The sequence below is a fragment of the Vicia villosa genome, linkage group LG2 (genome assembly GCF_029867415.1).
Source record: "Vicia villosa cultivar HV-30 ecotype Madison, WI linkage group LG2, Vvil1.0, whole genome shotgun sequence".
Taxonomy (NCBI): domain Eukaryota; kingdom Viridiplantae; phylum Streptophyta; class Magnoliopsida; order Fabales; family Fabaceae; genus Vicia; species Vicia villosa.
Genome location: NC_081181.1, coordinates 134951042 through 134963161, shown reverse-complemented (window position 1 = coordinate 134963161; position 12120 = coordinate 134951042).

Below are 12120 nucleotides of genomic sequence, written 5' to 3'. Positions count from 1 at the left end.
CTTAGAATTCATATGTCGAAGAAACATGGCGGATGGGAATATCATCCAGGAATTGATTTGAATCGTTTGCCTTAAAATATACATAAGAATTATGTATTATATTGATGAATAATTAAGATTTTAATTTTTAGAAGTTTACGATCTTTATATTTAAAAGTTATATGATTTGATTAGTTGATTACATATTTTTAGATTTTATTATGTCAAGGTGCATCAAAGTGTGTGTGTATATATATATATATATCAAAATTTATAACAAATAGTATAATAATATATTATAACACATATTTCCTTTTAACATCAAAATATATTGATATTGAAAAAAACATGTTCTACGAAAATAGCTATATCGCCCAAAAAGTAGAAAATTTGATTATTTTAGAATACAAAAAATACTAATATTAATATTACTATAAAATTTTGATATTAATATTAAAATTAATTATTACTAAATTTCTTTTTATTGCTTTTATGTCTTCAATTTTCACCCATATAAGATAGGGAATTAAACTTAGATTTTGATTAGGGTTTTGGGATTTCTATAGGTGAAATTATTAAATATTTTCATTGATAATGATGGTAATAAGATGAAATTTAATGTTGATTAGGATATTATATATAGACTAATTTATGAAGATTTATAATATATAGATATATGTGTCTTTGTAAATAAAAATTGTAACAAATTACTAATAATACTACTAAAATGTTGGAGCCATATTTTTATTTTGATTCAAAATCCCTTATTTTAAAATAAAATATATTATTAGAAATACATTAATTTTCTAAATTATTAAAAATAATAACGGATTAAGATATGAAAATATTATATTTTATTGGTTACATTACTATTTTGATATTGGATTCATTAAATTTGTCCTCTTATTTTAAATTCAAATTATTCTAGTCTCCTCTCTCGTTTTTTGCATTGAAAATCAATGAGATGTTCATTTTTTAACTTATATTTTTATTTATAAAGTTCTACGATAATTTTATGTACTATTATTTGTCATGTTTCATAAGTAATTTGTCATTTAAAGATAAAAACATTGTTAATTTTAAATGCAAAATTATGAGATGATCAAAACTATATAAATTTAAAATAGGGTAAACAATTTCCTAAATCAGGTAAAATAGGAATCAAAACTGTAAGAAAGTTTATTTTATTTGATTGGTTCTTTATTGATTTAATTTGACCTATTGTGTTATTTGAATATTTGATTAGATTTGATATTTTTATTAAAGAGAATTGAATTAATTGAGTTCTTAATTCTTTAAACCTATCTTACTATTATAAATAGGAACCTTTATTCATGAAAAAGGGACAAACAAAAATCAGTGAAGACAAAACTAGTGAAAGAAGGAAGTCAGAAGGAAGTCAAAGGGTTGGTAACTTTTTCTTTCTTTCTTGTTTTAGAATTCATAGTCTTTTCTACTTCTTTTTTTAAAATTTTTATGTTATAACTTACTTTTATCATGATTTTTATTATTATTACTATTATTATTATTATTATTATTATGTTATTTATTTGACAATTAGTAATAAAACATGTACTGAAATTAAAATATTTAAAAAACTATTTGAAAAAATCGTGTGACAATGAGTTAGAATATTATGTGATAAGTTGCTCACTTATTATTAAGATAGCTTGTAATATGTCTTTCTAAAATTTAAATATCACTAAGCTAGTAATAGGTATTTTTAAAATTATATAAGAAAAAGAGAATATAATTTAAAAAAATTCAAAATAAAAATCTTTATATGATCCCTCATACAAATTATTTTCAAGTAGTTTATCTATTTTCTTTGACTTTTTTGAATTATAAAGTATCGAAAAATATTTATAATTAAATACAATTTAGAAAATCTTATTTTAAGAGTTGTTTTTTTTTTTTGAAAAATTATGTAGTAATTTTTCATGTTACAATTTAACCACAAATATCTATGTTATAGAACTTTAAAATTTTTCTTAGATTAAAATAACAATTTTTTTAATAAAATCTAACAAATATATAATTAAAATATTGAACCTTATTAATCCAGCATGCATTCAAAAGATAGTAATTATCCTCATGTTCAAAAGGTAATAGTTATTTTTAACCACTTTGGAGTTAATTATTGATCAAACAAATACAAGTTAACATAAATCATTTATAATATTGTAACACCCATATATAAATACATGCATCAAATCATATAAGTATACATGAATCCAAGTATTTGGTACTGAAATACCAATAAGTTCCTAGACAACACATTATACATATTAATGCCCAAATACTAAAGTTCTACACACTGGCATAATACATACAAGATGTTCAAAATAAAAAGCTAAGAACTAGATCAAACAATGATCTCAAAAGAATTCCACAACGGAAGCTTCGCCACATCCAAAATAAGAACAAGGAATAAGGAAATCAAACTTCTTTCTCCTTACCCTTCGCGGAACCTGTAGTACCTGAAATCAATATATAATGGGGTGAGATATAAAATCCCAGTGAGTTCCCTATCCTATGGATCCTCTCGGCTTTACACGGTTCTAGCCTATCACTCTCAAATCAAGACAAGGAACTAGACCTTGAGTTCACACACTAACATTATATGGAATCATACTTAGAGTTCAACAACTCAACACAAGATTATTAATCGGAAACCAATACCAAGGCATCCCCATATTCCCGTCCCCTTCTACGTCTAGGAGGTGGCACGAGTCATGAATCCTTTGGAAAAATCTTGACATACGAAATGGATTCGGACTCATGAGCCTTTCCCCATGAATCGTCACTTCACATGGCCCGTACACCATCACAAGTCTCTACCCGTAGGTTCCATTCGTACACAAAAGCGGGAATCAAACCTGCCAAGATTATGTGCCTTTCTGCACGGTGAATGCCTGTTAGCATTCAAAGGAAAAATAAAGAGTAAAGAAAATACTACGGTTCCGATTAATACATCAACAATGGTGATCGCTTCCGCAAACCACTAGGCCTGTTAGCCTTTCCTCATAAGATTCCAACACGTATGTCCATATAATGTTTCATCCTAGGTTTCTTTGTTAAGCTACACAACCTAACAATTCCTAGTTTTCCTCACTTATGCTTTATTCACATAACAATGTAGTTATTTAACCCTCTTGATATAAACACATATAACAAGGTATACTAATCCACCTGCAATAGAACTCAGTAACAATTATAGAGTACACAAGCATCATACTAAAAGCATAACGTTCTCAAGAATTCGAACGAAACCAACCCAAGTACTCAAGCAATTTCCCGATTCTCGATTAAATAATTCTCCCTTTGTTCCCAAAACCTATACTACTAGAAAGTACACGCTTCTAGCTTCCTATCACTTCGAACGGTGATTAAAACAGAGTTATGGTTCAAAAGTTATGCTTGAAACAATTTCCATTAAGTTAAGAAAAATTGGTTAAGGAAGCTTCAGTTCGCGCCGCGCAACAACTAGGTCGCGCCGCGAACCCTATGGCAGAAGCAACCCACTATAATTTCTAACACTGTTCGCGCCGCTAACTAGTCTACGCGCCGCGAACCCTATGGCAGAAGCAAAGCTCTAAAGATTTCCAACTGTTCGCGCCGCGACACCCAGTACGCGCCGCGTGCTGAAGGCAGAAGCAGAACCCCTAAAACCTGCATAGTTCGCGCCGCGCAGCCCCGTTCGCGCCGCGAAGCGCGCGAGAACTCAGTTCTCAGCTCTGCCTCATACACAGATCCATGGTTCAAAAACCATCTAAATCCTTTCACACCTGTTCCAGATCATAATAAGGCATAGATACAACCTATAGATGATATATTTATGGATTGTAAACACTTATTCATAATCATAGATGAATTCGATCCAAAACCTAGATTTCCTCTATACAATCCCTAAATCAAAACTTATGATTTCTCATCCACAATCAAAGTTATAAGTTTCTAACTAGAACCCACCTCGATTAAGAGTCGTTGATGTCGAAGATGAGTTGATTCGGCGAAGAAATGGTGAAGATCCAAGCTTTTCTCCTCTTTCTCCTTTGCTCTTCCTTCTCTCTACTTCTTCTCTCTAACTTTCTCTTTTTGGTGAAGAATGAAGAAGAAAACAAAAGGAAAGGATATAAGGAAAAATATCTTTAAGTTAACACTACTAACTTAATGTCCAAAAGTATCTCTATCGTATCAATTGATAAAACCTCAGTGTCAGTTAATACATTAGAGCATTTAATTAATACGGGGTATTACATCCTCCCCCACTTAAATAGAAATTCGTCCTCGAATTTAAGAATTACCTGAAAAGGTGAGGGTAAGCAACCCGCATTTCCGATTCAAGTTCCCATGTAGCATCGCCCGGATGCGTCACATCCCACTGAACCTTGACAAGAGGAATCTCCTTGTTGCGTAACACTTTAGTCTCTCTTCCTACGATACGGCTCGGTAAGGGTTCAAAAGTCAAATCTGATTCTATCTCAATTGCATTTGGTAACACCGGCTGGAGAGGATCGGGAATAAACTTCCTCAGTTGAGACACGTGGAAAACATCATGCATTTCTGATAGAGAAGGTGGTAAGGCTAAACGGTAAGCTACTTCACCAATCCTCTCTAGAACCTCATACGGTCCCACGTATCTCGGACTTAACTTCCTTGACTTAAACGGTCCTTTCAACCTCAACCTCGGAGTAACTTTCAAAAATACATGGTCACCTTCCATAAACTCCAAAGGCCTCCTGCGGTTATCCGCATAACTCTTCTGACGATCCTGTGCTTGTTTAACCTTCTCACGAATCATTCTAATCTTGTCCGTGGTCTCTTGAATAATTTCGGGTCCCAAAATTCTATCATCACCAATTTCTGACCAACACAACGGTGTTCTACATTTTCTCCCATATAATGCCTCATAAGGTGCCATACCGATACTCGCATGATAACTGTTATTGTAAGCAAATTCAATCAATGGTAAAAGCTCCTTCCAATTTCCTCTACTTTCAAGCACACACGCTCTTAACATATCCTCCAAGGTTTGCATCGTCCGTTCCGTTTGACCATCCGTTTGAGGGTGGTTCGACGTGCTCAAACATAATTTAGATCCCATCGCTTGCTGGAAAGCTCTCCAAAACCTTGAAGTAAACTTTGGATCTCTATCCGACACGATACTAGAGGGTACACCGTGCAACTTCACAATCTCTGCGATAAACAACCGTGCAAGATGACTTGCCTTGTAAGTAGTCTTCACGGCTAAGAAATGTGCAGATTTCGTCAACCGATCTACAATCACCCAAATAGAATCATATCCACCTTGAGTACGAGGTAAACTAACCGCAAAATCCATTGAAATACTATCCCACTTCCATATTGGAATCTCTAGTGGTTGTAACAATCCACCCGGCCTTTGATGTTCAATCTTTACCTGTTGGCACACCGCACACTCTGATACGTACACTGCGACATCTCTTTTCATTCCGGACCACCAATAATCCCCTTTCAAATCTTGGTACATTTTTGAAGAACCCGGATGTATCGTGAAAGCACCCTTGTGAGCTTCATCCAAAATCCTTCTTTTCAATAACGCATCATCCGGAACACAAATCCTCTGATTAAACATAATCACCCCATCTGTAGCTCGAGTAAAACCTGGTTGAACCAACACCTCTTGTAACTTAGTATCAGACGCTTGTGCTTGTTGGATGTCGTTTCTCAAAGTAGAATTAACATTCAAGTTTCCCATCAATACTCCATTTTGGGTCCAAACAAATTGAAGGTTGAGATCTCGAAATTTCTCCAATAATGCATACTCTGACATCATTAATTCGGCCCTCTTTAACACCTTCCGACTCAAAGCATCCGCCACTTTATTTGCTTTGCCTGGATGATACTTCAAGTCAAAATCATAATCCTTTAAGTATTCCATCCACCGCCTCTGACGCATATTCAACTCCTTCTGGTCGAATAGGTACTTTAAACTCTTGTGGTCGCTGAACATTTCAAAATGAACTCCATACAAGTAATGACGCCACACCTTTAGGGTAAAAACAACTGCAGCCAATTCTAAATCATGAGTTGGATAATTCTCTTCGTGAACCTTTAACTGTCGAGATGTGTATGCTACCACCTGACCATCCTGCATCAAAACCCCTCCTAATCCTTTCTTGGAAGCATCGCAAAATACTTCATAGGACTTATTTGGGTCAGGAACGATCAAAACAGGAGCAGTCGTCAATCTTTCCTTCAAGCCCATGAAACTCTGTTCACACCCCGAATCCCAATCATAAGGACACTCCTTCCGAGTAAGTCTAGTCATTGGTAAAGCCAATTGAGAAAACCCCTTTATAAATCTTCTGTAGTAGCCGGCTAAGCCCAAGAAACTTCGGACTTCTGAGACATTGCTCGGTCTCTCCCAATTAATTACCGCTTCAATTTTTGTCGGGTCCACTGCCACACCTCCTTGAGATATAACATGACCAAGAAATCTTACCTCTGTCATCCAAAACTCACACTTACTTAACTTAGCAAACAATTGATTTTCTTGCAGTACCGACAGAACAATCCTCAGGTGTTCTTCGTGCTCTTGTGGAGTACGAGAATAAATAAGAATGTCATCGATAAAGACTACCACAAATTGATCTAAGTAAGGCTGAAATAACCGATTCATATAATCCATGAAAACAGCTGGAGCATTCGTAACACCGAAAGGCATCACCAAGAATTCGTAATGACCATAACGGGTTCTAAATGCAGTCTTGGGCACATCTGAGCTCTTCACACGGATTTGGTGATAACCTGACCGCAAATCAATCTTCGAGAACACACAGGCTCCTTTCAATTGATCTAACAAGTCGTTTATCCTAGGCAAAGGGTATTTGTTCTTGATGGTGGCCTTATTCAACCGACGATAATCAATACATAGTCTCATCCCACCATCCTTCTTCTTTACTAACAACACTGGAGCTCCCCACGGTGAGACACTAGGTCGCACAAAATGTTTAGCCATCAGTTCTTCCAATTGCCCCTTCAATTCTCTTAATTCAAGTGGTGCCATCCGATACGGAGAAACGGATATAGGAGCCGTTCCCGGTACCAGGTCAATCGAGAATTCCACTTCCCTTTCCGGAGGAAGAGAAGTGACATCCTCGGGAAAAACATCGGAAAATTCTCTAACGACAGCAATTTGTGAAACCTCTAACTTGTCACCCGTCTCCTTAGTGAGAACCAACAGAACAGACTTCTCTTTCTCAAACAAGAAATTAATCATACCTACCGTACCTTCTAGTATAGTAGTCAACACATCCTTCGGAGTAGCTTCTTCAGTTGGAATAATGATTAACTTCTCCTCACACCCAATGAATACCGAATTAGCAGAAAGCCAATCCATTCCCAATACAACGTCTACCTTCTTAAGTGGTAAGCAAACAAGATCAATCTGGAAATTCCTACCACCCACAGATAACACACAATTTTCACACACCAACGGTGTCTCTACCATCTCATCCATAGCAGTAGTAACCGCCATAGGAGGAAATAAAGGAGTAGCTTGCAACCCAAGTCGCTTCATACATTGTAATGACACAAAAGAGTGTGTTGCTCCACAATCAAATAGAACAAAACAAGAATGCCCATTAATGAAACACGTACCCGCAATCAAAGAGTTATCACCCTTGGTCTTCTTAGCATCCAAGGTATAAACTCTACCAGTACCCCTTCCTTGAACTTGATTCCTATTCTGAGGACAATTCCTAGCCATATGCCCTTCTTGATGACAATGGAAACACTTCGCCCCTTCAAAGGCACATCTTCCAAGGTGATTCTTACCACAACTACGACACACCGGAGGTGCACTAGACCGAGGACCTTGCACTTGCTTTCCTTTGAAAGCTTGTGGCCTAGGTCGAAATTGTTGGCTTGGCCTTCCTCTTTCATGTTGATTCTTCTTCTTCAAATCTTCCTCAGCTTGAACTTTCTTCAAACTAGTCTCGGCCACATAACATTGTCGCAACAACTCTGTATAAGTAGTGAACTCCCTCTGGGACACACTATGTGAGATATCAGCCCTTAAACCAAACAGAAACTGGTCCACCTTCCAACCCTCATCAGGAGCATACGCGGCCTGCCTAGAGTAAGCAGCCAAAATTTCAAACTTCTCAGCATAAGTAGCTACTGACATATTGTCCTGCCTTAACTGCTGGAACTCCAACTCCTTCTTAGTCCTCAGTGAACTAGGAAAGTATTTCTCCATAAAAGTGGTCTTGAAATTCTCCCATTCCTTAGGTACTCCCTGAGTAATCATCAAAGCAGAAGCACCCTTCCACCACCTCATAGCTGGACCTTTCAGCGAATGAGAAGCAAACACTACCTTGTCCTCTTCACTACAATGCACGATCTCAAAGATTCCTTCTACATTGGCCACCCACTCATGCGCCTTTATAGGATCTAATCCACCATGAAATTCCGGAGGATTCATGCGAATGAAATCTCTATAATTCCCACCTACAGCCTCGGGCACAACCACTGGAGCATTATGACCGCCATTCATCTGTTGCATCATCTGCAGCATGAACTGATTCTGCTGCTGTTGCATCTGTTGCATGAACTGGGGCCATGGAACATTCGCACCGCCATCCGGTGTATTCACTTGTGGAGGTCGTGTGGGGGGTCGACCACGAGTCCTGCGTCCGTCCGCCATGTTCCTGGAGGTTATCAAAATGGGATTAAGTTGATCAGGCTCAATGCCATAGTCATAACACAACAAAACTCATGGGAACACAACACATCTTGGACAGAAAGAAACACTTATAATATCTCATGGCTAGGTCGAGGATACAACCAGGCTCTGATACCAACTGTAACACCCATATATAAATACATGCATCAAATCATATAAGTATACATGAATCCAAGTATTTGGTACTGAAATACCAATAAGTTCCTAGACAACACATTATACATATTAATGCCCAAATACTAAAGTTCTACACACTGGCATAATACATACAAGATGTTCAAAATAAAAAGCTAAGAACTAGATCAAACAATGATCTCAAAAGAATTCCACAACGGAAGCTTCGCCACATCCAAAATAAGAACAAGGAATAAGGAAATCAAACTTCTTTCTCCTTACCCTTCGCGGAACCTGTAGTACCTGAAATCAATATATAATGGGGTGAGATATAAAATCCCAGTGAGTTCCCTATCCTATGGATCCTCTCGGCTTTACACGGTTCTAGCCTATCACTCTCAAATCAAGACAAGGAACTAGACCTTGAGTTCACACACTAACATTATATGGAATCATACTTAGAGTTCAACAACTCAACACAAGATTATTAATCGGAAACCAATACCAAGGCATCCCCATATTCCCGTCCCCTTCTACGTCTAGGAGGTGGCACGAGTCATGAATCCTTTGGAAAAATCTTGACATACGAAATGGATTCGGACTCATGAGCCTTTCCCCATGAATCGTCACTTCACATGGCCCGTACACCATCACAAGTCTCTACCCGTAGGTTCCATTCGTACACAAAAGCGGGAATCAAACCTGCCAAGATTATGTGCCTTTCTGCACGGTGAATGCCTGTTAGCATTCAAAGGAAAAATAAAGAGTAAAGAAAATACTACGGTTCCGATTAATACATCAACAATGGTGATCGCTTCCGCAAACCACTAGGCCTGTTAGCCTTTCCTCATAAGATTCCAACACGTATGTCCATATAATGTTTCATCCTAGGTTTCTTTGTTAAGCTACACAACCTAACAATTCCTAGTTTTCCTCACTTATGCTTTATTCACATAACAATGTAGTTATTTAACCCTCTTGATATAAACACATATAACAAGGTATACTAATCCACCTGCAATAGAACTCAGTAACAATTATAGAGTACACAAGCATCATACTAAAAGCATAACGTTCTCAAGAATTCGAACGAAACCAACCCAAGTACTCAAGCAATTTCCCGATTCTCGATTAAATAATTCTCCCTTTGTTCCCAAAACCTATACTACTAGAAAGTACACGCTTCTAGCTTCCTATCACTTCGAACGGTGATTAAAACAGAGTTATGGTTCAAAAGTTATGCTTGAAACAATTTCCATTAAGTTAAGAAAAATTGGTTAAGGAAGCTTCAGTTCGCGCCGCGCAACAACTAGGTCGCGCCGCGAACCCTATGGCAGAAGCAACCCACTATAATTTCTAACACTGTTCGCGCTGCTAACTAATCTACGCGCCGCGAACCCTATGGCAGAAGCAAAGCTCTAAAGATTTCCAACTGTTCGCGCCGCGACACCCAGTACGCGCCGCGTGCTGAAGGCAGAAGCAGAACCCCTAAAACCTGCATAGTTCGCGCCGCGCAGCCCCGTTCGCGCCGCGAAGCGCGCGAGAACTCAGTTCTCAGCTCTGCCTCATACACAGATCCATGGTTCAAAAACCATCTAAATCCTTTCACACCTGTTCCAGATCATAATAAGGCATAGATACAACCTATAGATGATATATTTATGGATTGTAAACACTTATTCATAATCATAGATGAATTCGATCCAAAACCTAGATTTCCTCTATACAATCCCTAAATCAAAACTTATGATTTCTCATCCACAATCAAAGTTATAAGTTTCTAACTAGAACCCACCTCGATTAAGAGTCGTTGATGTCGAAGATGAGTTGATTCGGCGAAGAAATGGTGAAGATCCAAGCTTTTCTCCTCTTTCTCCTTTGCTCTTCCTTCTCTCTACTTCTTCTCTCTAACTTTCTCTTTTTGGTGAAGAATGAAGAAGAAAACAAAAGGAAAGGATATAAGGAAAAATATCTTTAAGTTAACACTACTAACTTAATGTCCAAAAGTATCTCTATCGTATCAATTGATAAAACCTCAGTGTCAGTTAATACATTAGAGCATTTAATTAATACGGGGTATTACAAATATTATAATTAAATTTTTAATTGTATATATTAGTGATTTTTCTCCCAAACTAATTTAATATATACAATTTTATTATTTCTTTATTGATTCAGTTGAACAATGAATGGAGAATACAGATGTAATGCACAAGGATGTAACCAATCCTTTAATTCTCTTCAAGCTTTGCATGGGCATATGAGTGTTCACAAAGAAAATGATCCAAAACAATGTCCAAAATGCAATCAAATCCTTTCATCGGAAGGAGGTCTTAGAATTCATATGTCGAAGAAACATGGCGGATGGGAATATCATCCAGGAATTGATTTGAATCGTTTGCCTTAAAATATACATAAGAATTATGTATTATATTGATGAATAATTAAGATTTTAATTTTTAGAAGTTTACGATCTTTATATTTAAAAGTTATATGATTTGATTAGTTGATTACATATTTTTAGATTTTATTATGTCAAGGTGCATCAAAGTGTGTGTGTATATATATATATATATCAAAATTTATAACAAATAGTATAATAATATATTATAACACATATTTCCTTTTAACATCAAAATATATTGATATTGAAAAAAACATGTTCTACGAAAATAGCTATATCGCCCAAAAAGTAGAAAATTTGATTATTTTAGAATACAAAAAATACTAATATTAATATTACTATAAAATTTTGATATTAATATTAAAATTAATTATTACTAAATTTCTTTTTATTGCTTTTATGTCTTCAATTTTCACCCATATAAGATAGGGAATTAAACTTAGATTTTGATTAGGGTTTTGGGATTTCTATAGGTGAAATTATTAAATATTTTCATTGATAATGATGGTAATAAGATGAAATTTAATGTTGATTAGGATATTATATATAGACTAATTTATGAAGATTTATAATATATAGATATATGTGTCTTTGTAAATAAAAATTGTAACAAATTACTAATAATACTACTAAAATGTTGGAGCCATATTTTTATTTTGATTCAAAATCCCTTATTTTAAAATAAAATATATTATTAGAAATACATTAATTTTCTAAATTATTAAAAATAATAACGGATTAAGATATGAAAATATTATATTTTATTGGTTACATTACTATTTTGATATTGGATTCATTAAATTTGTCCTCTTATTTTAAATTCAAATTATTCTAGTCTCCTCTCTCGTTTTTTGCATTGAAAATCAATGAGATGTTCATTTTTTAACTTATA